This window comes from Elephas maximus, chromosome 3 (genome assembly GCF_024166365.1).
Source record: "Elephas maximus indicus isolate mEleMax1 chromosome 3, mEleMax1 primary haplotype, whole genome shotgun sequence".
In the NCBI taxonomy this organism is placed as follows: Eukaryota; Metazoa; Chordata; class Mammalia; order Proboscidea; family Elephantidae; genus Elephas; species Elephas maximus.
Genome location: NC_064821.1, coordinates 41,801,798 through 41,829,152, shown reverse-complemented (window position 1 = coordinate 41,829,152; position 27,355 = coordinate 41,801,798). Strand labels below are relative to the sequence as shown.

General features: G+C 51.1%; 1 protein-coding gene and 1 long non-coding RNA gene across 7 annotated transcripts in view; one reads left to right on the top strand and one right to left on the bottom strand.

Annotated features, from left to right (window-relative positions):
* PRDM16 (PR/SET domain 16) overlaps positions 1-27,355 on the bottom strand; it is a 452,044-nt gene that overhangs the window by 232,745 nt on the left and 191,944 nt on the right. The gene's annotated exons all lie outside the window — the stretch shown is intronic.
* Positions 17,120-20,551, top strand: LOC126072481 (uncharacterized). Its single transcript, XR_007516512.1, has 3 exons — positions 17,120-17,165; positions 19,713-19,776; positions 20,476-20,551. It is a non-coding gene; the product is annotated as an uncharacterized LOC126072481 (long non-coding RNA).

The window sequence follows — 27,355 nt, the reverse complement described above, 5'->3', positions numbered from 1 at the left end:
GAAGATGGAAGGAATACACAGGGTCATTATACCAAAAAGAATTAGTTGATATTCAACCATTTCAAGAGGTGGCATATGATCAGGAACCAATGGTACTGAAGGAAGAAGTCCAAGCTGCTCTGAAGGCATTGGCGAAAAACAAGGCTCCAGGAACTGATGGAATATCAACTGAGATGTTTCAACAAACAGATGCAGTGCTGGAGGTGCTCACTCGTCTATGCCAAGAAATATGGAAGACAGCTTCCTGGCCAACTGACTGGAAGAGATCCATATTTACGCCTATTCCCAAGAAAGGTGATCCAACCGAATGTGGAAATTATAGAACAATATCATTAATATCACACGCAAGCAAAATTTTGCTGAAGATCATTTAAAAACGGCTGTAGCAGTATATCGACAGGAAACTGCCAGAAATTCAGGCTGGTTTCAGAAGAGGACGTGCAACCACGGACATTATTGCTGTTGTCAGATGGATCCTGGCTGAAAGCAGAGAATACCAGAAAGATGTTTACCTGTGTTTTATTGACTATGCAAAGGCATTCGACTGTGTGGATCATAACAAACTATGGATAACACTGTGAAGAATGGGAATTCCAGAACACTTAATTGTGCTCATGAGGAACCTTTACATGGATCGAGGGGCAGTTGTTCAGACAGAACAAGGGGATGCTGATTGGTTTAAAGTCAGGAAAGGTGTGCATCAGGGTTGTATTCTTTCACCATACCTATTTAATCTGTATGCTGAACAAATAATACGAGAAGCTGGACTATATGAAGAAGAACCGGGCATCAGGATTGGAAGAAGACTCATTAACAACCTGTGTTATGCAGATGACACAACCTGGCTTGCTGAAAGTAAAGAGGACTTGAAGCACTTACTAATGAAGATCAAAGACCACAGCCTTCAGTATGGATTGCACCTCAACATAAAGAAAACAAAAATCCTCACAACTGGACCAATGAGCAACATCATGATAAACAGAGAAAAGATTGAAGTTGTCAAGGATTTCATTTTGATTGGATCCAGAATCAACAGCCATGGAAGCAGTAGTCAAGAAATCAAAAGACGCGTTGCATTGGGCAAATCTGCTGCAAAGGACCTCTTCAAAGTGTTGAAGAGCAAAGATGTCACCCTGGAGACTAAGGTGCACCTGACCCAAGCCATGGTATTCTTAATTGCATCATATGCATGTGAAAGCTGGACAATGAATAAGGAAGACCGAAGAAGAGTTGACACCTTTGAATTGTGGTGTTGGCGAAGAATATTGAATATACCATGGACTGCCAAAAGAACGAACAAATCTGTCTTGGAAGAAGTGCGGCCAGAATGCTCCTTAGAGGCAAGGATGGCGAGACTGCGTCTTACATACTTTGGACATGTTGTCAGGAGGGATCAGTTCCTGGAGAAGGACATCATGCTTGGCAGAGTACAGGGTCAGCGGAAAAGAGGAAGACCCTCAACAAGGTGGATTGACACAGTGGCTGCAACAATGAGCTCAAGCATAACAACGATTGTAAGGATGGCACAGTGTTTCGTTCTGTTGTGCATAGGGTCGCTATGAGTCGGAACCGACTCGATGGCACCTAACAACAACAACGACAAGTTCCCGGGGATGCTAATGCTGCTGGTTAGGGATCAGTTCTGAGAACCACAAGTAGAGCAGTGGTTCTCCACATTTATTATACATCAGAGTCCTGGGGATCTTGTTAAACTATAGATTCGGATTCAGTATATCTGGGGTGGAAAAGCCCTGGTTGTAACTGAGCCTCCATGAGCCCAAAAACTTGCTGTGGATCAGTGTCTTAGTCTCCTAGTGCTGCTGTGTCAGAAATACCGTAAATGGGTGGCTTTTTTTTTTTTTTTTGTAGAATAAAAAAGTTTATTTTTACTGGCTGGCAAAGAAAAATGGGTTCAAATTTGAGTAAAAATATGCACCCTCATCGTGATCGTGGTAGGGGATGAAAAACATTTCTTTGGGCCCAGTTACCACCTAAATGCCAAGGGGGTGTCTTAGACAGATAGGCTGACTTTGAACTGTGAGGTATACGCTTTCTGGGTAAGGATTAACGCCTCTGACAGCATAATTCAGTGTTATTCAAACACCGTCCTTCAGAAGTCCTAGGTAGTTAACTGGTACCTAAGGCAGAGCTACAACTCACATTTTTGTAAATGTAACGTTTGCCGATTTTGTAAAGTTCACACCGTTGAGCGAGGTAGGGAATGGATCGGTCTTGTGTTCTCTGGTGATCTGGGTGCTCTTCAGACCCCACCTAAACTAGCTGGTCCTCAGACTTCCTACCTGAGCAATGACTCACCCTTACCACCAGCTCAGGGAGAATCTGAACTCTGAAGCACACTAGCCCTGGGAACTCCTCAACTGAGAACTGGGGATGGTGAGATTTACTTATTTATTTTCAATCATTTTATTATGTTTTAGGTGAAAGATTACAAGCCTATCAGTTTCTCATTCAACATCTTGTGCACAAATTGCTCCTTGACATTGGTTGCTATCCCTGCAATGTGTCAGCGCTCTCCCCATTTCCATCCATCCAGTTGTCCTACCCCTTCTTGCCTTCTCCCCTTTGCTTTTGGGCCAATGCTTCCCATTTGGTCTCTACAGTCAATTGTTCTAAGGAGCACATTCCTCACAGGTGTTATTGTTTATTTCATAGGCCAATCTATTATTTGGTTGAAAGGTGACCTCCGGGAGTGGCTTCAGTTTCAGGTTAAAAGGGTATGTTAGGGCAATAGTTTTGGGGGTTCCTCCAGTCTCTACCAGTCTAGTAAGCCTGGTCTTTTTTAGGAATATGAGTTTTGTTCTATATTTTTCTCCCATTCTGACCGGGACCTTGTAATGTGTCCCTGGTCTGAGTGGTCGGTAGTGACAGCTGGGCACCATCTAGTTCTTCTGGTCTCAGGCTAGAGGAGGCTGTGGTTCTTGTAGGCCATTAGTCTTTTGGACTCATTTCTTCTTTTAATCTTTCCTTTGCTCCAGATGGGAAGAGACCAATAGTTGTATCTTAGGTGGCCACTCGGAAGCTTTTAAGACCCCAGATGCTACCGACCAAACTGGCTTGTAGAACATTATCTTTATGAACTATGTTATGCCAATTGACCTAAATGTCCCCTGAGACATGGTCCTTAGCCTTCAAGCCCAGCAATTCAGTCAATAAGTGGGTGACTTTAACCAACCAGAATTAATGTCTGCATAGTTCAGGGGGCTAGAAGTCTGAATTCAGGGCACTGGCTCTAGGGGAAGGCTCTCTCTTTGTAGGCTTTGGGGGAAGATCCATGTCTTTCAATTGTGTAGCCTCAGTGTTCCTGGGTTCCTCGGCACTCTCTACATGACACCTGTCTTCCCCCTGTTTGTATTTGCTTGTCTCTATGCCTGTGCGGCGCCTTCTAATTCAGAAGTGATTGGGTTTAAGACCCATCCTGCACTGATATGGCCTAATTAGCACAACAAAGAATCCCTTGTTCCCAAATAGGATCACATATTCAGGTATAGGGGTTAGGATTTCAACACATATTTTGGGGGGACTCAATTCAATCCATAACAGAGGCTCTTCTCGCTATTCTGGAAGAGTCCAGTGAGGCCTGTACACAAAACACAGGGATGGTTAATATCCCCAGGAGCCTGCCGTCAGATGGAGATGTAGGGACAGATGTTCAAACCACAATAGGAAACGATGCTGGACACAATGCACCAGGCAAGAGAAGAACCAGAGCCACACAAGGGCGTGGTGGAAGGAAGACCAGTCAGGGCTGCAGCTCCTCCAAACTCTGACCCTGTCCCCCTGTGCACTGTCGCTCTGTTCTCAGGGGGCTGCAACATGTGGGTTGTTGAGTGGTTTTGAGTTATGCAAATCACAGCTATAGACACACAAGGGACCAGGGAAGAACCACCTGTATATGCTGAGCCCCACCCCTTGCATGATGCAGTGGGGGGCATTAAGCCCTCTCCATGCCCTATGCCTACCATCTGTCTGTCAGTTTGTCACACTGTGGTGGCTTGCATGTTGCTATGATGCTGGGAGCTATACCGCTGGTATTTCAAATACTAGCAAGGTCACCCACGATCGACAGGTTTCAGGGGAGTATCCAGACCGAGAAAGACTAGGAAGAAAGGCCTAGTAACTTATTTCTGGAAATTAGCCAGTGACGACTGTATGGCTTACAACAGAATATTGTCTGATATAGTGTTGGAAGATGAGCCCACTCTGTTGGAAGGCACTCAAAATGCACTGTGGCCCTAACAATGGACTCGAGCATATCAACACTTGTGAAGATCGCACAGGAACGGGTAACGTTTCCTTCTGTTATACATAAAGTTGCCATGAGTCAGACCTGACTTGACGGCAACTAATAACAACAACTTGCTCTTTGTGTCCCCCTCAAAAGGAAGCATGGGGTGACTCTGAAGAACGTGCCCTCTTGCCAATGGAAGGTTTGAGCTGAATTCTGCAACGGCCATCCTGGCTGCTTCTCTCTGCCTGCCCCCGACGTCATAGCCTGTCTTGGCAGGTACGCGTGCCTCTTCACCCACTGCTGACCTCCGTAGACATACCACCGGACACACTCCTTCTGGAGCCTCTCAGCCTCTGCTTTCTCCTTGCCAGAGCCGCTGCCGAGCTGAACAGCCTCTTTATTTTGCTAGCTTAACTCTCAGTGCACTCACTGCGAGCATGTCAGCTGCCAGCAGTGGCCGGCAGAGCTCTGAGCCCAGTCCCTGGGACCCCGGTAGAAGTATTAGGTGTGTTTTGATTAAGCATTTTCACCAAAAAATAGAGGTTTGAGCTCCAACATTTAGCTTCTCCCTCGGGTATCAGTGCCAGGATTTAGCTAAGTGGAGTTGGTCAAAACATCTTTTTTGACTCTTAAAATAAATACCCTCTGTTCTCCAAAAAAATCAGCAAAGAGTCGACACACACAGACATCTCATTCGCTCACAGCTCTGGAGTTCTGGCATGTTCCCCGAGGGGGGCTAAATTTTCTGTTTGGTGTCACAAATGGATCCCAGAAGGTTTCCCTCCCTTCAAAATAACCTGTTATTAAAGTATTTGAAAATATACCTACAGGAGGAAACCCAGATTTTGCCCCAGGCCGAAGGCCACTGTATAACTAGAGAGAACCAGGTTCAACCTGGTGCGTGGAGCCCTCTCGCCAGCCTGGAGGACAGCATGGCTCACAAGGTCATTCAAACGCTCTGGCTTATTGAACTCTTGCTCTTGGCCTTTGAGCCCAGGTCTTCTCTACCTAAGCTGTGTTTTATGTTTCTCTATTGTGCATTCTGAAGTAGTCAAACATGTGTGTCTGAGCCTAGAACCTGCTAAGAGCTGATTTCAAGGCCTCCTCCTTTTCAAGAAGACTTTATGGAACAGGGAGGCCAGGGTTGTCTGTGCAGGTCACTCAGGTTGAAATAAGAGGGGGAGCTGAGGCCCGAGGTGATGGAGATCCCCCACCCTGACATGCTGCCCCAGCTCTAAGCCTTGCACTGTTGATCTCTGGGAGATTGTGGGGGCTGCAGGGATGTAGGGTTCTGCTGGAGGCTGAGTCTGAGCAGAGAGGCCAAGACGGGCTAGTAATTCCCCCATAGTCACCTGCTTTGATTTCCATGCAGCTACCATTTTAGGAGTGTTTTATACCCAACTAAACAGTACCCGAGTCCCTGTGTGGTGCAAACAGTTAACGTGCTCCGCTGCTAACTGGAAGGTTGGAGGTTCGAGTCTACCAAGAAGTGCCTGGGGATCAACTTCTGAAAAACCAGTCATTGAAAACCTTATGGAGCACAGTTCTATTGGGAAACACATGGAGGTGCCATGAGTCAGAGCCGACTTGACAGCAACTGACAAACAATACCCTAGAAGTAGATCTAACGAGCTGACGTCAGACCTCACTGAAATGCCATTTTCCAGACTCATTATATTCGCGGAAAGAGGTGCCACAGCCTCAAATGTGCTTCCTCTCTTCTTTGAGAAGAAATGTTTAAAGAACAATTCCCATCCTTAGTTTTCTTCCTAAAACAAGTCCTACAACTGCTGCCAATTTCCCTGGTGTAAATGTCGCATTAAAGTAATAGCAGCAACAATGTCGATGATGATGATGAGGGCGGCAGGTAGTATTTTGGGGAGCCTCCAATGTGCCTCAGATGGTCTTTAAAAGCAAGGGCTGCAAGACTTCAACTCCTTTACTTTGGACATAACATTAGGAAAGGCTTATCCTGGAGATAGACATCATGCTTGGTAAGTAGAGGTCACTGAAAAAGAGGAAGACCCTCAACGAGATCGACTGACACAGTGGCTGCAACAATGGGCTCAAAGATATTTACTATTGTGAGGATGGTACAGGACTGCGCAACATTTCCTTCTGTTATACGTAAGGTTGCTATGAGTTGCAACCGACATGATGGCACCTAACAATAACAACTATGTGCCAGGGCCTGTCCAGGCACCACAGGTCTCCTTTACTTCTCACAACAATGCTGTATGAGGTAAGAACTACAATTATCTCTGCTTTATAGATAGGAAGCAGAGGCTTGGTGAGTTGAAGTACAGGGCAAAGGTCAAAAAGCTACTGAGTGGTGCAGCTGCATACAACGTGGATCCTCCCAATTCTGGACTTGGCTGTTGGGTGGATGCATCCGGCTGGAAGAAGCCAAACGCCAACCCTTCCGACTGGGACTCACACCTGAACCCTGGCCAGGACTCTCCGCAGAGGGGCGCTCCCCTGGCCCTGCTAGCTTGTGCTGGGCTGGGTGGTGTCCCGTTGGCAGCTCGGACACATACTATGAAAGGCGGTTAGTCACCGGCGGCCTGGCCCTGGCTCCCAGAACAAAGGCACCGACAGTGTTGACACAAACTCTTGAGCTCTCAACTGGGAGCTGGGTGATATTTATTTATTTTTTGCATTAAAAAAGTCAGCTTGGCCATGTTTGAGCTGCAGAAATGATTTTTTTAAAGGCGCCTCAGACACTGTTTTTAGCTTTTATGCCTAAACAGATACTTCTCAGTTCTTTCAAGTGCGATCTACCCAATGAATGGAGGCTCTCTCTTTACGCCTAAGAAAAATATTTACACAGTCAAGTACGGCAAGAAAAAGGACCCTGGCTCCTTGGAGGGCCCATCCCTGAAACACAGACTGGCCTCCACCTGGCATTGACATTCCCAACCCAGACACCCCCTCTCGCCTCTCCCGCACCCACCGTCCACCTCCCCTTCCCCAAGGCGTTTCCCAGCCCTCTACTTCGTGCCCTGTGGATGCCTTTCAGAGAATCCCAAATGGAGGCCCACCATGAGGAAAATAGCCCTGTGTGAATATCAGCAAAGTCTTCCTACCCAGACCTTTTTTGTTTGGCTAACAAGTAAATTTGGGTGACACAAACAGTTAAGCGCTAGACTTACCAGGGGAAAGGTTGGTGGTTCACACCCCCCCCAGCAGCCCCTCAGAACACTAAAGCACAGTTTGAAAACCCTTTGGAACAGTTCTGTTTTGCCACACATGGGGTCACCATGAGTCGGCATCAACTCAATGGCAACTAACAATAAGAAGAAAACCCAGGCACCATCCTCTGAACCTCGTGTCCGGGCCAGGCACAGCTCCCCATGGAAATGGGCCTTGGGCTTGTTGTCGTTCTCTCTCGACTTATCTTGAACATCCAGGGCCTTGTGCTTCGCTCTGGTCACAAGAGCGGAGGGAGTGGCCAGCAGGCTGAAACCGCATGCTTAATGATTTGCTCCATACAAGGTCACTGGCCTTCCCCGGCCAGCTGGCCTCGCACAAACCCGGATCTGGGCATGGTCTGCACTTCCAGACGCTCCAAGAACACTCTGTTTGCTGACAGCTCTCGGTCTGCACTGCACAGGCCTCTTTGCCTGGACACCCTGCCCAGCGCCTCGGGCCTGCTCTTGCACCTACACCTACCGTTATGGATTGAACTGTGTCCCCCCAAATGCGTGTTGAAATTCTAAGCCCTGCCTGTAGATGTAATCCCATTTGGGTTTTCTGTATTAAGTCAATGAGGCCTTATCAGTGCGGGGTGTGTTTTAAGCCCATTACTTTTGAGATATAAAAGGAGTAGATTAGGCAGAGAAGGAAGCAAGGAGAAACAAAGGCAGGTGAGGGAAAGATAGATGCCACCTGGAGATCCCCAAGGAACACTGAGAAGAACACTGGAGAAGCTGAGACAAGGACCTTTCCCCGAAGCCCACAGAGAGAGAGAGAGAGTCTTCCTCTAGAACCGGAGCCCTGAATTTGGACCTCAAGCCTTGTAAACTGAGAAAATAACTTTCTGGTCCTTAAAGACACCCACTTCAGTATTTCTGTTATAGCAGCATCAGCAAACTAACAAAGACATCTACCTTTTGCAGAATGAATGAACAAATGAATGAATGAATGAATGAGTGCCCCCCCTTCTCTTCAGACTTCTCCTCGCAGGGTTATATCCTCTAAGCTCTTCCCGTTACCCCCACCCCGCACCCCAGGGCAAGTTTGCAACTTCCTTTCCTATCCTCATTTAGTGAGCTGTCATTGAGTGCCTTCTGCATACACTGCCCCATGAAAGGGGTCTTGAAGAAATAATTTTTTTTCTTTAAATACACAGACTGCTCCTTTGGGGCAGAGACATTGGGTAAAGCCTATTTCCCCTTCCACAGCAACGTAAGCATGAAAACAAAGGACAGAACCACAGATTCTTACTGAGAACTACAGTGTGAGGGTACAGAGGAGGCTGGGTCCTTCTCCGGAGATTTGGCTCCTGATGGGCAGTGGCAGAAGCCGTGAGCAGAGGGCTATGGAGCGGCCGTAGCAGGGGGCAGTGTGTGTGAAGTTGGGGAGAGGGGGCGGGTGAGCCTGTCTGAAGGTAGTAAGAGCTGACAGTGGTGGCCTGGGTATGGAAAGGCCTTGGAAGCTGCAGTGGTCGGCCTTGGGTGCCAGGCTGAGGATTTCAATTGGATTCTGAGGGCAGATATGGGGGCTGATGCTGTGACAAGACACACCAATGGGTGAAGGGCAGGGCACAGGGGACAAAGGAGGATCTGCAGGTCAGGGGAGGGGAAGGGGCTTCACATTAGCCCTAGTCCCCAAGGGGCTGCAATCAGTGCATAGCACAGGGACATCTTCCCTCTTCCCCTGAGGGTGCTGGCGTGCCAGGTGGACTCTCAGGGGCCCCACCCAGGTTTCCCCTCCATCCCCAGAGGGCGCATCCTGCGACCCTAACAAACAGCCAGAGACTGCTCCAAGGACCAGAGCTGGGGCCAGGGAACAAATGATAGGGAGACTGAGAATAATGGAGGGCTGGTGGGCCAGGTGCATGCTGGCTACCTCCTCACATTCCAGTCCTGTGGCCACCAATTCACCCCTACTCATGGCACCCCCATGTGTGTCAGAGTAGAACTGCACTCCACAGGGTTTTCGGTGATTTTTTTCAGAAATAGACTGCCAGGCCTGTCTTCCAAGGTGCCACTGGGTGGACTCAAACCGCCAACCTTTGGGTTAGCAGCCACCCAGGACTTCGCTTGAAGTACCACATTTGCAATGCACGCAAGAAGCCCGTGAGGGGGAACACAACAGAGAATCCCTGACAGAGCAGGAGAAAAGTGAGATGCAGACCTCGAATTCTAGTAAAAAGACAAGACTTAATGGTCTGATTGAGACTGGATGGACTCCAGAGGTCATGGCCTCCGGACTCTCTGTTAGCCCAAAACTAAAACCATTCCCAAAGCCAACTCTTCAGACAAAGATTAGACTGGATTATAAGACGGAAAACGACACTGATGAGGAGTGAGCTTCTTAGCTCAAGTAGACACATGAGACTATGTGGGCAGCTCCTGTCCAGATGTGAGATGAGAAGGCAGAGGGGGACAGAAGCTGGTCGAATGGACGCAGGAAATACAGAGTGGAGAGGGGGAGGGTGCTGTCGCACTGTAGGGAGAGCAGCCGGGGTCGAATAATAGAGTGTGTGTAGGTTTTTGTGTGAGAAACTGACTTGAATTGTAAACTTTCACTTAAAGCACAATTTAAAAAAAAGAAGCAGCAGCCTGTGAGGAGGTGGCTGTGTTAAACTCTTCTTTTTACAGAAGAAGAGGCCTAGAAGTGACTTAGCACGTTGGCACAGTAGGCAAGGGTGACAACGGGATTCACAAGGCTGCCACCTCCCACCTGGGGTCCTGTGAGCTCCCACCTGGGGTCCTGTGAGCTCCCATCTGGGGTCCTGTGAGCTCCCACCTGGGTCCTGTGAGCTCCCACCTGGGTCCTGTGAGCTCCCACCTGGGGTCCTGTGAGCTCCCACCTGGGTCCTGTGAGCTCCTGCCTGGGGCCTGGGAGCTCTCACCTGGGGCCTGGGAGCTCCCGCCTGGGTCCTGTGAGCTCCCACCTGGGGCCTGGGAGCTCCCACCTGGGGTCTTGTGAGCTTCTACCTGGGGCCCTGTGGTGGGTTGGACTGGATGGGGAAGCTGTAGGAGCCATGGATGCTATGATGGGTTTTCTCTGAGAGCAATGCTGATGGGGGAGCAAGCACGGTGGTCTGGAAAGGTGAGGGGGAGCTGGCACCTGACCAGGCAGGGCCGGCAGGAGAAGGCTGTGTGTGATATGCTCCTATCAGCAGCTGTGGCTGGGCTCCTGGAGCCCTCTGTCTGCACCAGGCCTGGAGGATGGGTAAGGCCAGGAGGAAGGGTCTCAGGCCCACACCAGGCCTGCCCTGGTGTACGGGCCCCTCCTCCTGCTTCCAGAAGATTGATGTCCCCAGAGGAAGTACACGTAAATCACAGAAGCACGGGTGGTGAGTGGCACTTCTAATCAATGACTCATGACAAGCCATAACTTTCAGTTTCAGAACACAGAGCTTTCACAAGTCCAGGAGCTCTCGACCTCCAGCCCCAGGGACTGGACGAGGGTCCCCGGAAATGAGGAGAAATGCCTGCAAAGCCACTTGTTCCTGGGTCTGACCCAGAGCTTCCTTGTGTGTCGGGGGTGGTTTGGGGTTAGAGAGGAGGAGAGCTGGGCCCTGGGAGGGGAAGTGCCACCTGGGGAGGCCTCAGACCCTGAGGACCCCCTTGGGGTGGGGCGGTGTCGGGGAGGAAGAGGTTTGGGACAGGTAGTGATTCTAGGTGAGACTGCCATGTGACCTAACTATCAGCCCCCTTCCTCCTCTTCTCCCTCCTCCCCTTCTGCTTCCTTTATTTCTCTATAAACTTTTATTGGGCTATTACAATTTGGAAGGGGATGGTGCGCGCTCATTTCTAAGCTCCTGTAACTTTACTGGTAGGTCTGTACCCCACGGGATTATGGGCCTCCTGGGCAGTGCTGGGTTCCAGGCATGACTAAGGAGCCCCCACAGCCTGAGACCCAGCTGCAGACCCTAGGCACATCTACTAAGGACAAAATGATGAGTGCCCCACAGTGTTCATGCCTGCAGGGTGGGAGAGTGCACAAGCCCGCCCCAGCTTCCAGCATCCCCAGCTGGGTTGGAGCTGCAGAGCTGGTGCTGGCCAGGCCAGCGTGGCCCTAGCTTGGTTAGTGGTCCCCAGGGGTGATTCTCTGTGACTGCAGAAGTGAGGCAGCTACTTCACCCCCTAGACAGCATGCTGGGGGGCACTCGAGGGGCCCCTGCAGGAACCTGGGCATGGGTGGCAGGCACTGTGCCTTGCAGGGCTGGGCATCACTGGCAGGTGACTGAAGAGCAGGACTGAGGGCCTGGTGGGGAGCAGCGTGGGGAGCCAAAGGGGGAGGCTAGCCCTCTGACCCCTGAACCCTGGCTCCATGCAGCCTCTGGACCCTGCCAGGAGGCCAGTCTCATGTTTGCCATGCACCAGCAGCCCCAGGAGGGAGGGGGAAACTGTCCCCATTGCCTGATTTTAGCACTGAAAGCTCCCAGTCCTGGGAGCCCCTCCATGTGATCAACCTGATAGAGGGGGACATCAGGGTGGACTCGAGGAGATGCTGCTGTCAGAAGGTGGGGATGCGTCAGAGAATACCAACAGGACAGTCCCATGCCCAGAGCCTAAAGTGTCTTGGTCACCCTTAACAACAGACCTCACCGTGGGACGAGGGGTACCTTCTGCTGCCAGCCCCAGGAGTTACGCCGTCTAATGGGAGTGTTTGTGGGGACCCCCAGGAGCTGGGGCTTGAGGCTCAGCAGTGCAGGTCAAGGGGCCTATAGGGGCATAGCCTCTTGTCCCCAGAAGCCACACGATGCTGGATGGGAGAGTCTGAGTGCGACCTCAGATGTTGCAGGACCATGTTCTTATATGTCTGAAGTTCGGGGTGCATGTGCAGACACTGTCCCGGCACAGCCTGACATTGTGAGCCTGACATTGCTCACTGCAAGTGCCAGCTGCAGACAGGGAGTACTTGGCTGGCGGTTCTGCCTGTCCCCAACTGCTTAACCCAGCATGGAGCTCTGCCAGTCATAAACCCCGAGGCAGCTCTCCCCATACATGTCTAAAAAATATGCTCCCCCAGGACCACGGGCCACTCCCACCTTGCTTCTGAAAACAAGGACACTCAGGGACCAGGTAGTAAGTGTGGGCACTGCCTTGCTGCCTGATGACCCATGGCCTGGCTGCTGGAGGTGCCGGACCCAGGGGCTTCCATCTGGACTCCCTGGTGCAAGCCAACAGGGAGAAGCAGCTTTGGGTACCCCTGCCCCTACCGCCCAGAGGCCCCGTATTGCAGGGGCTCCCAAGAGGGCAGATAAATCTCAAGGTCAATGATAGGGCCTGTACACACATTTGTCTTTTCTTCTCAGCCCTTTTTAGTTATAGAAATAACCTCGATATTGACAGGCTCATATAAATGCATTTCAACTTGACCCTGCTTATTGATACCTTGTTGGTTAAGATGATCCTTAATAATCGTAAGTGAATAAAAAGGGCCATAGATCTCCTTGCAAAGCTCGCTCTGTGACACACGCATCTGAGTCTGAGACCCCAGGTCCGGGGGCAGTGGCTCACCGAGTCTCCCCTCCCCACTGCTCAAGATCTGGCCTTTTTTTGGGGCTTGGGAAAACATCAAGGTGGTCAGGTCAGATACTGTCACCTTAAATTCCAAAGCAGAAATGAATTTTAATTCTTCCAAAGACAGTCCCTGAGTGGTGCAAATGGTTAACTGCTCAATTACTAGCCGAAAGGTTGGCAGTTCAAACCCACCCAGAGGAAGAAAGGCCTGGCGATCTGCTTCTGAAAGGTCACAGCCTCAAAAACCCTTCGGAGCAGTTCTGCTCTGCACACACGGGATTGCCGTGATTAGGATCAACTCAACCGCAACTAACAACAACAAAGATGGCGGGCAGCACTTCCCAGGTACCAAGGAATGACGCAACCACCCGTTGTCACTGTCTCCATTGGGGCAATGACCCAGGGGACAGAAGGACATTTCTCGATCAAATGCAGTCCTCCTTGTTAATTATTCCATCAACTAACTCTCTTGACAAATATTCGTGGGCCCTCTCATTTGGGTTCCACAAACTCGCAGGCCAGTGACGTGAGAAGGCCATTGGTTTCCACTCCTGGTTGCAAAAAAATAATGATATTAATGATCACAGCTAACGCACTAGCTAAGGAGCCCTGATGGTGCAACGGTTAAGTGCTCAGCTGCTAACCAGAAGGTTGGTGGTTTGAACCCATCCAGCAGCTCTGAGGGAGAAAGACCCCAGGAAATGTGCTCCCATAAAGATTACAGCCAAGAAAACCCGGTGGCGTAGTTCTACTCTGACACATGGAGTCGCTATGAGTCAAAATCAACTTGATGGCACCTAAGCACATTTAATGCTTACAACAACCCTTTAACCATCCCCACATGCCCCTGCAAAGGCTGCGGTTCAGGTCGAGGCACTTCTCCAGCATAACACAGCTGGGCTTCTAACCAGGTCCTGGGACTCTGCAGGGTACGCTCCCAGCCATTCGGCCACTTGGCCTCTAGCACACTGGTTCTGTTGGAGCAATGAAGGAGGGGTGACGAGGGGAGAAGGAGAGAGATGATGGGAAGGGGCTGTGCTGTCTCTCCCACCAAGAATGTTTCCAGTCTGGGAAGGGGCAGAGAGGCAGAGCCCAGGGGAACCGTCAGGGTCTCTTGCTTCAGAGAGCCTGGGCTTGGTCACAGCTGCCGTGCTAACTTGAGACCACCATGCATGGGGCGGTGGGAGGCAGGGAGCCGCCAAACAGGACCGCACAGTCTCCTAATGGGACCCAATTACAGGAACAGCTGTGCTGAGGAATCTGCGCTGATCCGCTGTGAAAAACGGGCAGCCTTCGGAATTCTACAGCATCCATGTAACAACCGGCAGCCCCCCGGGCCGGACTGGCTTTTGTGGGAGCAGACTGAACCTGCAGGCCGGGCCAGGTGGAAGGGTGTGCAGTCCATCCCACCCTCTCATGTCAACAAGTAAACCCCATGGGTCCTGCTTCTGCACGTCCAGGCCAGACTGAGCTCAGGGCCAGATACAAGAAAGACGGTGCAGAGATCTGCAGGATTACAGCCTCGCTGCAACTCGGCAAACCCATAGCCAAGACGCCTGCCTTCCAGGCTATCTCTGGGACTTCTTGGGCAACCTTAGGCACCAGTCTGAACTTCCTGCCTCCTTGTGCCTTCCAGGGGCTAGGAGAGGCTGCAGGGGCAGCACCAAGACTCCTAGCTCGACCCCAGCTCTTCCCATGCTGAGTCCCAGCAACACTTTGCAGTGCCCGTGTACCCTTGGCTAACCAAACACAGCCTCGGTCCATGTCTGTCAACAGTACACAAATGCACAGGAGGGAGGTGACAATGCTGGCGATGTCACCCTTAACAATGACAACAGACCCAGGAGGCAACAGGTCAGCCAGCTTTTCCTTTATTTTGGGTCCAGAACACAAGAGTAATGTAGCACAGATGCCACTCCCCATTTTGAGACCCCAAAGTGCAAAGACCAGCCATGTAGAGCCTTCCTGGCTGCCTGGCCCCTGGCAGGGCTCACTGAGTACATGCATGTTTTTGTATGACCCGTGAGCCAAGAATCTACCACCCATCCGTCAGTCCATTGTACTGTGGTGACTCGTGTATTGCTGTGATGCTGGAATCTATACTACCAGTATTTCAAATACTGGCAGGACCACCCATGATGGACAGGTTTCAATTGCACATCCAGACTAAGACAGATTAGGAAGAAAGGCCTGGGGATCCACTTCCAAAATCAGCCAATAAAAAACCCTACGGATCACAGAATCTTGTCTGAGACTTTGATCCGCTTACTTTGGAAGTGTCATCAGGAGGGACTGATCGCTGGAGAAGAATATCTCGTTTGGTAAAGTGGAGGGCCAGGGAAGGTGAGGGAAACCCTCTATGAGATGGATTGTAACCGTGGCTGCAATAATAAACTCAGACATATAAAGGACCATGAAGATGGCGCAGCTCTGAGCAGCATTTTGTATTCTACATAAGGTCGCCATGAGTTGGGGCTGACTCAACGGAACCTAACTGCAACATAAACGAAGAATGGCTTTTACATTTTTAAAAGGTGGTTAAAAAAAAGAAAAAAAAAGCAAAGATGTTGTGACAGTTACCTTATGTGGCCCCAAAACCAAAACCAAACCAGTTGCCGCTGAGTTAATTCCGACTCATGGTGACCCCACGTGTTGCAGAGTAGAACTGTGCTCCGTAGACTTTCATGGCTGTGACCTTTCAGAAATAGATTGCCAGGCCTTTCTTCTGAGGCACCTCTGGGTGAGTTCAAAGCGCCAGCCTTTCAGGTAGTAACTATGTGCTTAACCTTTTGCACCAACCACCCAGAGACTCCTCATATGTGGCCCACAAAGCCTAAAATATTTGCTATCTGCCCTTTACAGAAGAAACATGCCGACTCAGTCCATGGCACACACACACAGTTGCTCAGACTAGGAGGGTGTCTGTGTCCTTGGGGAGCCAGTCTAGCTGCAAGCCAGAGACCTGGGGGCACGAGACTTCTGGAATGTTATGCAGGACCGGGAGGTTTGGATGTTGGGGGGAGTGGCACATCTACTGCCAGGCTGGCTTTGCTCACACTCTCTGCCAAATGGCAGAGGCAGCAGAACCCCAAGCAGAAGAAATACTGTGAGGTCCGTGCCTGGCAAGGCCATGGCCACAGGGTGGTCGCCCACTGGGCCGTCGGGAGAGTGCTGAGTGGAGTCCTCCTGCCTGCGCAGGCGCAGGGCAGCCAGGGAGCGCAGCAGGCTGGTCCCCAAAAGAGCTGATCTTGCAGAGAGCGGCATTGTCAGCTGCAGCCTCCCACAAGGAGAAGCCCGTGAAATTGGAAGCAGTTTGGAACCACTCTGCTCTTTTTTGTTTTTCTCTCCCTGGTCTGTTTCCCTGTGTGTTTGTTTTCCAACAAGGAGAAGAAGCACTCAAAATTGAGGAAGGAAACCTCAAGATTCTTGTCAGAATTTCTACCTCAAGAAATACTTTGCCTTCCCTCTGGGAGTGGGTCTCCTCAGCAATGGGGAGCGTCCCCTTCCTGGGGAAGGTCTGGCAGCGGAAGGACGCACTGACCGTGTGCTGACCTGGGTGTCAAGGAGCTCGATGGCCACTGTGCTCTCGGCCTCCAGCCTGCGGAGCCGTCCCGGGGGCAAGCTGGCATGCCAGGAATGTGACAGCGAGTTATCAACGAAAGAAGGCCCAGCTCTCGAGAGCCCAGCTAAGAGCTCGGACCGTGATGGGACTCGTGACTAGGCGGCAGGGCTCAAGGGCTCGACCCCACTTCCTGACTAAGCTCAGTGATCAGTGACCCTGCACAGAGCTGGGAGAGGTGCCCCCCAGCCTCAGGCCACAATAACAGTATCAGGAGTGGGTTGGATGTTAACATAAATGTAGCCCTCACACCAAGCAGCATTCTCCCAAGATCTGTGCAGCTGTGTGATTCTACTCTGTGCCACGGTCCATGCCCCCAAGCCTGCTGCCTGCAGGAGTGAGCATCGGCATGCCGCCAACAGGAGGAAAGTCACTGGCTTGCTCACTGGTCCTGGTGGCTCCGAGAACCTGATCCAGTGGCAACTTCTCTCCCAGCTTTCCAATTCCCCTTCCTCCCTGCTGCCCCTACCCCCACCCCACCCCCCCCACACCTCGGGGAAAATGAACGACGCTTTCACTTTCTTTTCCTTTTTAGTCCTAAAAGGAACACTCAGAGAGTCTGCAAATGTTTCTCCAGGTTCCTGAAGTAAGGACGGTAAGCTGGACTGAGCAACTCAGTTTCTAGACTGCAAGGTGGCCACTGGGAGTATCTCCCACCGGCGTCTGACCCTCAGAGGGGAGGCAAGCAGGACTGGAGTGCATCTCCCACGGCAGGAATGCCCCGATAGAAAGGATAGGACGGGTACTGCGATGCTTGCCGGCTGTGCAGCGTGCCTATCAGTTTAACATGACAAGGTCACCCTCTGTCTGCAGGGAGGATGAGAAAAATGACCCCCATTAGTGCAGGAGGAAGACAGGGCAGAGCGTGTGAATGCTGTCCCCCGGGCAATCGGGGAAGAGAGGAAGGACCCCCAGGCAGCCTGCAGGTTGAATGCTGGCGGTTCTCCCTGGCAGGTCCTGCTGGCCGGTGAGGGCACTGCACGTGAAGGGCCAGGCGCTGATGCGTCTGAGGGGAAGGGGCCTCTTCTCTCCCATGGCCGGGCTCCTCACTCTCCGCTGCCCCTTGTGGGTTTGGATGTAATGCTTTCCTGGCTCCTCCAATGAGGTGCACCCAGCTGGCTTTAGGCTCAGGCACCTCCAAGCACACACAGGCATTTGAACCCAGAATGTTCGTCGTCATTAACAGCTACAGACTCTGGGACACAGGTGGATTTTTAAAACTATTCTTGGAGTTGGGAGAATGTTTGCTCAGCAGCATGACTTATTTGCTCTTTTCCAAGGGTGGAAGGGAAAGCTGAGGTTGGCCAGGATGGAAACCACGCGAGGATTTGCAAAAGGACTGCCTGAGGGCGGGGGGGGGGGGAACAGCCCAGTGTGTTCCGTGTCCAGAGAAAGACAGTAAGGAGACCCCAACTTTAGAGTAGCCCTCAAGAGCTGGCTTGGAGCGGGATGTAAAGCAAGGGTGGGTGGAGCAAAGAAAAAGAGACAGAGGGTCTAAGAAGCGGTAATAGGCTCTAGGAGTGTGTTGATCCATTAGGGGTGAGGCACTGGGTGAGGACATCCCATTTATTAGGGACAATGTAAACATTTGAAGCCTGAGGCGGCCTCTGCTTGGTCTGTGATTCTATGGTCGGGACTTCCAAGCCCTTGGGGACAAGACAGTGAGATGACAAACTCCTCTTTGGCTGGCCTCTGTGCCCACCTTGAACTCCTCTCTTAGCCTGGGTACCCTCCTCCTCCTGACAGCCACTGTCCTCTTCCAGAAATTGATGGCACCAGCCCTGGTGGTGCAGTGGTTAAGAGCTACAGCTGCTAATCAAAAGATCAGCAGTTTGAACCCACCAGTACCTCCTTGGAAACCCTGTGGGGCAGTTCTACTCTGTCCTGTAGGGCCACTATGAGTCAGAATTGACTCGACGGCAATGGGTTTGTATTCAGAGAGGTGCAAAAAGTCCTTTCTCTTTATGACCTCTATTTTTTTATTGTCTTATTTGGTCTAATGGTATTAATTATGGTGCATCCGTATATTTAACAAATAGAAGCCCCTGAGTTTAGTGGCTGCCTGGGATTGCCGATTCACCTGTGCAAATTAAAGCCAGAAACCTTTGGGTCATCTTTCCCCCTTTCAATTCTCTGCATTTCATTTATCAAAAACAAATACACATGTACCCCATGACGGATTTACTTCTCTTCTTAGAAAGCACGTTGTGCCATTCCAAGCTGTATCACTGGGAGAGCCGTGGGTGTGGGCAGACCCTCACTTTGGACTCTCATTGAAGAGGGAGATCCCTGTAGATTCAACCAGAGTCACCCACTAAAAGGGAGGGTATCCTGTGTCTTCAAGATTTCATTGTGCCTTAACGGAAAAGTGTTGCCTTAGATAAAACAGTCATAGCTGGGGCTCATCAAAGGTGTCACATCTTGAGACAGGGACTTGGACTCAGCATAAACTTGACCCTTCTCGCGTACAGGCCACAGGACTAGCACCGTGTAAAGGATAGTGCAGGAAGGGCATGCAAATGGCTAAGGCTCGAGGTTGGCCAGTACTGTCCCCAAGAGCCCACCCAAGGGTAGGAAGTCCTGCCTGGGAAATACAGCCACCCCCAAAAAAGCAACCCACAGCTGGAGTTGCCAGCAATATTTGTTCAACGTCTTAAAGTGATCGAAAGTGTCAGGGCTGGGTGGAACTGGGCAGTGGGAGTCAGGAACTAGAAGCTCAGTCTCTGTATTTCACCAAGCCACGTCCCAGCGCTGGGTCTTACGTATGGGGCCACAGGCTCTGACCTTGGGCCTGACTCCCCCTTGGCATTGACCGTTAGAGCAAACGGCATGCCCTGGCTCATTCCCTAGCCTGGGCCACGGGCGCGCCCGGCTCTCCTGGCTGTGGTAATTCGGAGACCTTTGAGCACCTCCTCACAGCAGCTCCATGCCTGAAGACACCACAATCTCTTTACCCAATTTTCCAGCTGAGTTGACTGAGGCCTAGAGAGGTCAAAGAGCTTGCCCAGGGTCACTGAGTAAAACAGCAAAGTCTCTCGCCCCAGGACAAGGAGCAGGCCTCTGGCTCCTGTTCCTAATCGCTTCTCCAAAGGCTCTTTCATAAATAATAGAAATAACAGGGCTTCATTTTTCTTGGGCGTAGAAGCTCCCCAAACAACCCCCAGGCCTGTGGTGTGCATGGACGCAGAGACCCTCGCAGATAGAAGGTAAGAGCGCTGGCGGCGGGGAGATGAAGCACTGAGGATTTGGCTCCTGCGAAGGCATTAATTTGCAACAGACGTCCAAAGGGCTGGAAGCGGGTGTGACGTTGGGCGCACGCGACAACCACTGATTACTCATCGCTGACAGTTATTAGCCTATTATTAAACTTATGAATTGCCTCTTTCATACTGCATGGCCTATCCTTAAAGTGCTTTATTAACTAACATTAACCAATCCAATTAGCAAAAGACACTGTATTTGTGTAATTAGTAATTTGAAGCTTTGTTCTGTCTTGGTCTTGAAGAGAAAAGGAGTTGAAGGTTGATTAGAGCAGAAGGCTGTACAATTAGGAGAAGTGGTTGGAGGGAGCTGGGCCGGGAATGTTCTAGTTCCCTGCGGTTCCTGAACTGGGGGAGGAGCCAGTCCTTTCACACGAAGGTACCTGGTTTGCTGAGACACGCAGGGGTTTGGGTTTGGGACTTTTCTGAGAATCCAGTGGCTCCCTCTTGCATCCAAGCTTCTCTCTGCAGTCGGCAGGGCCTTCCACATCAGGATGGTGAAATATTTGTTTTTACTATAAATTTAGAGGCAGAGTGGTAAGGAGCCTTGTTATTAAATGCTCCAAGTCCAATTCTGTAGAAAATCTTCAAATTCAACTTTGAGTATCGATTGCAAGTTTTTTTTTTTTTTTTTTTTCTAATCAGATGCCAAGAACGTTGTGGGGGAAGATGTCCTAAGGCAGGCCTTGGCCATCGGGCGTTTCTGTTTATGTCTCTGAAGGAGCAGTTACCCTGCTGAGATGCAGAGATGGCTGCAGTGGGCCGGATGTTCCCACTAAGATGCCCGTGGGCTGGGTGGAAGGTTCCTCACGCAACTCGCTGGTGCTCAGAGAAGTCGTGGCCTCTAGACACTGTCTAAACTACTGGGCACCGCTGTGGTCCACCCAGGAAGCCCCATGCTGGAATCCACAAAGTTCTGGTGTTGCCTTAGGCCCCTCCCTGTGCTCTTTAAAAAAAAAAAAAGAAATAGATGCTCTAAATTTTGTGAGTTTGCAGAACTGCAGAACGAGCTCCCAGAATCAGACTAGTTTGCCCAGTGCTTCTTGGGGTCAGCTTTTCAGGTCAGCAAAACCAACCAGCTCCTGTGTTATTTTTAGGTGCTGCAGCCAAGCAGAGTCATAACCACGGGTTCCCCAGAGTATTTCCAGCCCCTTCCCCAATGCCTCCTGGTTCTGACCAGAAAGGAAGACAATGGGTGCAGGAGTGGGTTCTCCCAGGCTTTGCTTCACCTCATGGCTCCTGAGCCCCCTGGAAGAAGAGAGCTGGCATTTGGCCAGCAATCCTCCTTCTAGTGTGTTCAAGCCAGGTGTGCCAGTCCTTCCCGCCAACCTGCCCAGGTCAGCCCCTGTCATAAAAGTAGCCACAGCAACGATCCCAGTCACCAATACTACCCGTTGGGCGTGGATAAAGGAGACCCTGAGTGGCATAAACAGTTAAGCACTTGACTATTAACCAAAAGGTTGGTTGTTTGGCCAGACTCAGAGGCGCCTCGGAAGAAAGGACTAGTGATCTGCTTTCTGAAGGTTTTTCACAGTCTTGAAAACCCTACGCAACAGTTCTAGTCTTCACACATGGGGTCACCATGAATCGGAGCTGACACGATGACATCTAATAACAACAACAGGTGCAGATAAAGGAACACCCCCCCAACGCCGAATGAGAGGATCTGTCCCTGCAGAGAGAAAGAAAGCCCCCATGGTCCGGCGGCTCTGTCTCCATCCTGCCCACGTTCTGCCGCCCTGGCCGGGCTGCTCCAGGGCTCTGCCTCGTGACCCCACTCTTGTGGAGGTGGAGCTGGAGCTCCGCTCACTGCCCAGATGTCTGGGCAGCAAGTCGACATAGCTGATTCCATTCCAGTGCCCGTTTTAGATCGAGCACTGCTTCAACCTCCAAGCAGCGTTCTCATTTGTGTTTTTCCATTCCACACCAAAATAAAGCTGGAATTCCTGAAGGCACAGAGCCACATCCCTTATCTGATTGTCTTTGCTTTTATTTTCCTCCGTGTGCTCACATGCGCCCCCATCTACACATACACAGACACACACACATACACACACAGATACAAATTCAGACACATACGTGCACACACAGACACACACAAGAGACACAGACCCCCACACACAGACACACATTCAGATACATTCACGCACACATAGACCACACAAGAGACATGTACACTCACACACAGACACACACAAGAGACATATACACTCACACACAGACACACACAAGAGGCACATATATACACACACACACAGACATGCACACCCCCACAGAGACACACACAGAGATACATACTCAGACACATACATGCACACACAGACACACACACACGCAAAGACATATACCTAGAGACATAAACACTCAGACACACACACAGACACAGGTACACACAAGCATATACACATGCACACACAGTTACACACATATACTCACAAATACACATACACACAGAGACACACCGAAGACATATACACACAGACGTATATACAGACGCACACACAGACACATGCACACAGATGCACATACAGACACACACGCATGCATAATGCATACACACTCAGATACACACACTTAGACAGACACACATGCACATACATGTACACACATGTAACATGTCCTCTTGGTTTGTGGACATACTGTCTGGTGGTCAGAGATGTCCCCAAGCCCCCGCCAACTGTCCCAGTCCCTCAGAGACAAACAGGGTGAGCCACGGGGCTGTGTGAAGGTGGTGCAGAGGAGACCTGGGTGCAAACATCTCAGAAACCTTTTCAAAATATTTGGGTTTGTCAAGATCCCAAACCGCCGTTTGCCAGGCACTTTTCCCGCTAGTGTTTGAGCCCGCGGGTATTTTAAAGGAAATGAAATCCGTGTGTTTCTGATTTATTTATACTTAACTCATCAAAATGCTGTTTTAAAGAGCTATTTTGTGTCCAAAATGCCCTTTATGCCTTTTTCCTTCCAAGCTAAAAGCCAAATTTTGCCAACGTATATGACCTTAAACGCTAAAATTTTCAAGGCTTTTTCAGAAATCAATTTCATGAAGTCCAGACAGACCTGAACCAGAACGAAAGCCTCCTCCCTTGGCCCCCGCCTCCCCGGGAGAAGCCCATTGACCAGCTGATGATCCAGGTTCCTTCTCTGTGGCTCCGACCCAAGCAGGGTGTCCAGCCCCCTCAGCCAGAGTCCCCAGATACTGTATTGAACAGGGACAGCATGTTTCTAGAGACAAGGACCCAGAGCTGAGGTTTCCCAATCTCTCCTGGAGCCCTTGCCCAGACCAGCTCAGGGACACTTAGGACCAGGCAGGACCAGAGGGAGAAAGGGTATCTGTCCACCAGGAAGGGCAGTGGAGGGTCCCTCTCCAGTCCTACTGGGTCCCCAGTGCCTTTTGTCCCAACCACCCACCTAACTCATCGACCACCATGCTCCCCTTGGGACGTACAGTGCAGGTGACCAAGTGAGCACACAGTTCTAACGGTGGCCTGAGTCAGTTCAGACCAAAAACCAAAACCAAAACCAAACCCAGTGCTGTTGAGAAGATTCTGACTTATAGTCAACCCTATAGGACGGAGTAGAACTGCCCCATAGAGTTTCCAAGGAGTGCCTGGCAGATTCAAACTGCTTAGCAGCTATAGCACTTAACCACTACACCACCAGGGTTTCCCAGTTCAGACCAGGAGGCTGTTTTCTCTTCAGTTTTAAGAGAAGAGGAGGAGAAGGGGGAGGGGAAGAGGGAGGAGGAAGAGAAGGGGGAGGAGCAGGAAGAGGAGGAGGTAGGTGGAGGAGGGAGAGGAGGAGGTAAAGGGGCAGGGAGAGGAGGAAGAAAAGGAGGAGGAAGAGGAGGAAGGGGGAAGTGGAGGTGAGAAGGGGAGGAGGAGGTAGAGGGGAGGTGGAGGAGGAGGAAGAGGAGGAGGTGAAGTGAGAGGGGAAAGGAGAGAAGGAGAAGGAAGAGAAAAAAGAGGAAGAAGAAGGGGAAGAAGGCAACCGGGGAGGAAGAGAAGGAGGAGAAGAAGAAGAAGCAGTGAAAGCCTTACCAGCCCCATGTGTGCAGGAAAGGATAGCAGAAGAAAGGGAGAGAGGGAGGGAAGGAGGGAGGGAGGAAGGAAAGGAAGGAAAGGAAGGAGGGAGGGAAGGAAGGAGGAAAGAGGGAGGGAGGAGGGAGGGGGAGGGAGGGATGGAGGGAGGGGTGGAGGGGGGAAGGAGGGAGGAAAGGAAGGAGGAAGGGAGGAAGGAGGGAGGAGGGAGGGGGACGGAGGGATGGAGGGAGGGATGGAGGGAGGAAGGAGGGAAGGAGAGTTGCCCAAGAGAGGCGCAAGTCCAGGCCCGCAGAAGGCTAAACAAAAGGGGCATTGGCAACACTATCGTCCAACCTCTAACACTGGACCTCAGGTGATATGCTTTTGCCCGTGACATTTATTTCTGGCCCATCTCATGCGATGAAGTTCAATTATGAATCTGATTGCTTTTGGGTGCAGGATGTGAAACGCTTTCTCCTCACAGCACTTAATTGTGTTTCCTGGCACACGTGGTATTCATCATGGCCTGCTGTCCCCAGCCTCAAAGATAAACCATCCGGGGGCCATAAACGTCCAGCTCTGATTATTGATGCTCTCGGGAAAATTGATTATCTATTTTAGGGGCATCGCGGGTGATGTAGGGCCGCCTCTTTATCTGACACAATCGCTTCCCAGAAAGACAAATCCCTTGATTGGCGCAATGGATTTTCTATTATATTTAAAATTTCCAAAAGGATTGGCTGTTCATCTTCATATGTGAAGGAAGAGGCGGGGCCTCTGGTGGAGCTGGGGTCCAGCGTTCTCTCTCGTCTGTGCCCTGTAGTTAAAGCTGAGAAAAGCGATGAGCTGGAAAGGGGAGAGCCAAGAGCCAAGGTCCCTGTTCCTTATCCAGGCCCCAGCTGAGGAGCCATCTGGCATCTTGCACCAGGTCTGTGACTGGTGGAGAATTTTGTTCTTGATCTTGTGTCAGCGATATGGGGCTTAAAGAGTCAAAATTACAGTGTTTCCCTGCAGCCAATGGGAGGAAAGGCAGGCTTGAAAGAATGAGTCTAATTTGACCTAAAAGAAACACCTAAGCAGTTGTCTTCTGGGTTTAATACCACTTACCTGAGGGGTTAGAAGATCTCCTTTTTGTTGCAATTTAAAGAGATATTTGTGTGCAGAAGGGAAGCCTGGGGCTAGCCCTCCTGGGTAGGCATGTGAGTTCACAGAGCCAGGGAAAGAGCCCAAGACCTCTGAGCACACGGAGACCAAAGATGTACTCTGGCTCCGAGCATGGAGGCTGAATCACAGATAACAGGTATTATAAACTCAAGAAACATTTGCGCACCGTGAAAACCGATCACAACTCAGTAATCAACACCATTGATAGTGGTTAAAATCAGCCTGTGACGTGTTCACTCGATACTTTTCTCATAGGAGAAAACCAAACAAAACCACTTGCCTTCGAGTCCACTCCGACTCATCCCAACACCATGTGTGTCAGAGTAGAACTGGGCTCCATAGGGTTTATAAGGCTGTGACCTTTTGGCAGCAGATAACCAGGCCTTTCTTCCGAGGCACCTCTAGGTAGGTTTGAATCACCAACCTTTCGGTTAGTAGTCCAGCACTTAGCCATTTGCACCACCCAGGGACTCCTGCTCAGAGGAGAAAGAGGCCTTTATTTTGATGGTGGCAGAGTCAAGGGGACTGGCCTGCTGGTTCATGGATCCCAAGTGCTAATTTTCATGGAGACCAGCATACCTGCCTGCAGCCTTTGGGCTATAGTTTCTGGGGCTGCACCGGTGACCCCACCCATGTGACTGCATCTTTCTCTGGGCTCCTCCACATGCAAAGTGCTAAACTTTAGGCCTTGGGATCCGACAGCTGGGGGTCCAAGCTCAGTAAGCTGACAGAGCTGTGGATGTGAGCACTGGTTCTCATTCCTCATGCCTTCTCTGGTTTCCAGCCCTGCCTGTGTCTTAGAAGCATTGGGGGGGGGGGGGCGGGGGGGGTGGTTACAAAATCCTAGTGCCCCCCCACTGCCCTGAGTGTCCCATTGCACGAGGTGGGGCGGCGTCAGATACTGGTATTTGTAAAATCTCCTGGGTGATTCTTTCTGAGGTGCGGCCATGGCAGACAGGGGAGCTCTGCTCCCCACCCCACCTTGTTCAGGAGCTAGTGGGAGGCTGGCTTTTGGGGATCTAGAGCATCCGCTGTGGTCAGCAGGCTAGCGCGCCATGGACACCACCTCCAGGAGCCTGCTACAGGCTGCGAGACGCAGCTTCCTGGAAGGCAGGGAGGAGGAACAGACGAGCTTCAGGGATGTTCTTCCATCTCAGACTGCTGGGACATGCAAGAATTCTCCCCATCCCTTCCCTTGTCCACTGGGGGCGAGCAGGGGCCGGGGGACTAGGCCTTCTGCTCTCTGGGCTGGCTATTCGCTCACCCCGTTTTCAAAAAATTTTACATGTTATTGCAGAAAATTTCGAAAATACAGCCAAAAGCAAATAAAACCCACACTTCATCAGAGCTGGTAAGTGTCCGGCATGAATGTGTTTCTCTAATATGTGTGTGAGTGTGTATGTATGTGTGAGTGTGTGTATGTATGTGTAAGTGTGTGTAAGTGTGCAGGTGAGTGTGTGATTTTCCCAGTGGAATTTGGGCTGGTTCAGCTTCATGCCTGCACTATGCCCCTCTCTAACTCCCAACACGGTCCTCATATCTCACCAATTGCTCTGAGCACCTGGATGCACGCAGGCTCCCGGACGCAGACAGAACCTGTGTCCTGTAGAAGCCCAGCACTGCCCCATGAGGGGAGACTCCGGAAGACAGGGAAGATGACTTCCGGCCTGGATTTCTGGGATGCGTGGGTAATTTGGACAGGTAGCACCTGACGCGGCCGCACAGGACCGGTTTCTCACCAGAAACAAGGCCCGTGCAAAATGCCAGGGAGGAGGGAGGGGCTGAGCTGCAGACTGGAGACCTGGGTACATCAGGGCTGGGCCAGGCATCGGAGTAGCCACGGGGAGCTGAGTGGGACACAGGTGAGCTGGCCAGGGACGTGGAGTGGCCAGGAGGAGTGATGAATCTGTCCTAATCACGCAGAGCCCGAGTTGCTTGGTCCCCTTTCCTGAAAGTGAAAGTGGTTTTCCTGTAATTATTCACGTAGGATTTCCACAGCTGCAGGAATTCTACCACCATTTAGCCTTTCCAGAGAGACAGAATGGGCGCACCAAGTGACACCGTGCCCCTGGCTGCGTGTCACACCGCTCACCCTTCCTGCCACTGCAAGGTGCCTGCCTGGTGCTAGGCTAGACTAACTAATTCCCCTAGCCTTCGAAGCAAAGGATCCCAGGTGTTCATGGATGTTACGGGACCAGCCAGCGGGCCCAGTCCTTCTGGAGGGGGGCTGAGGGTGGTGCCAAGCAGCAGGACACGGGGATCCAGCCACAGGAAGCCCCTCTTGTGGGAGGCTATCTCTGCACAGGTGCTTGGTGCCCCAGCTGCTGAAGGTGCCCACTGGT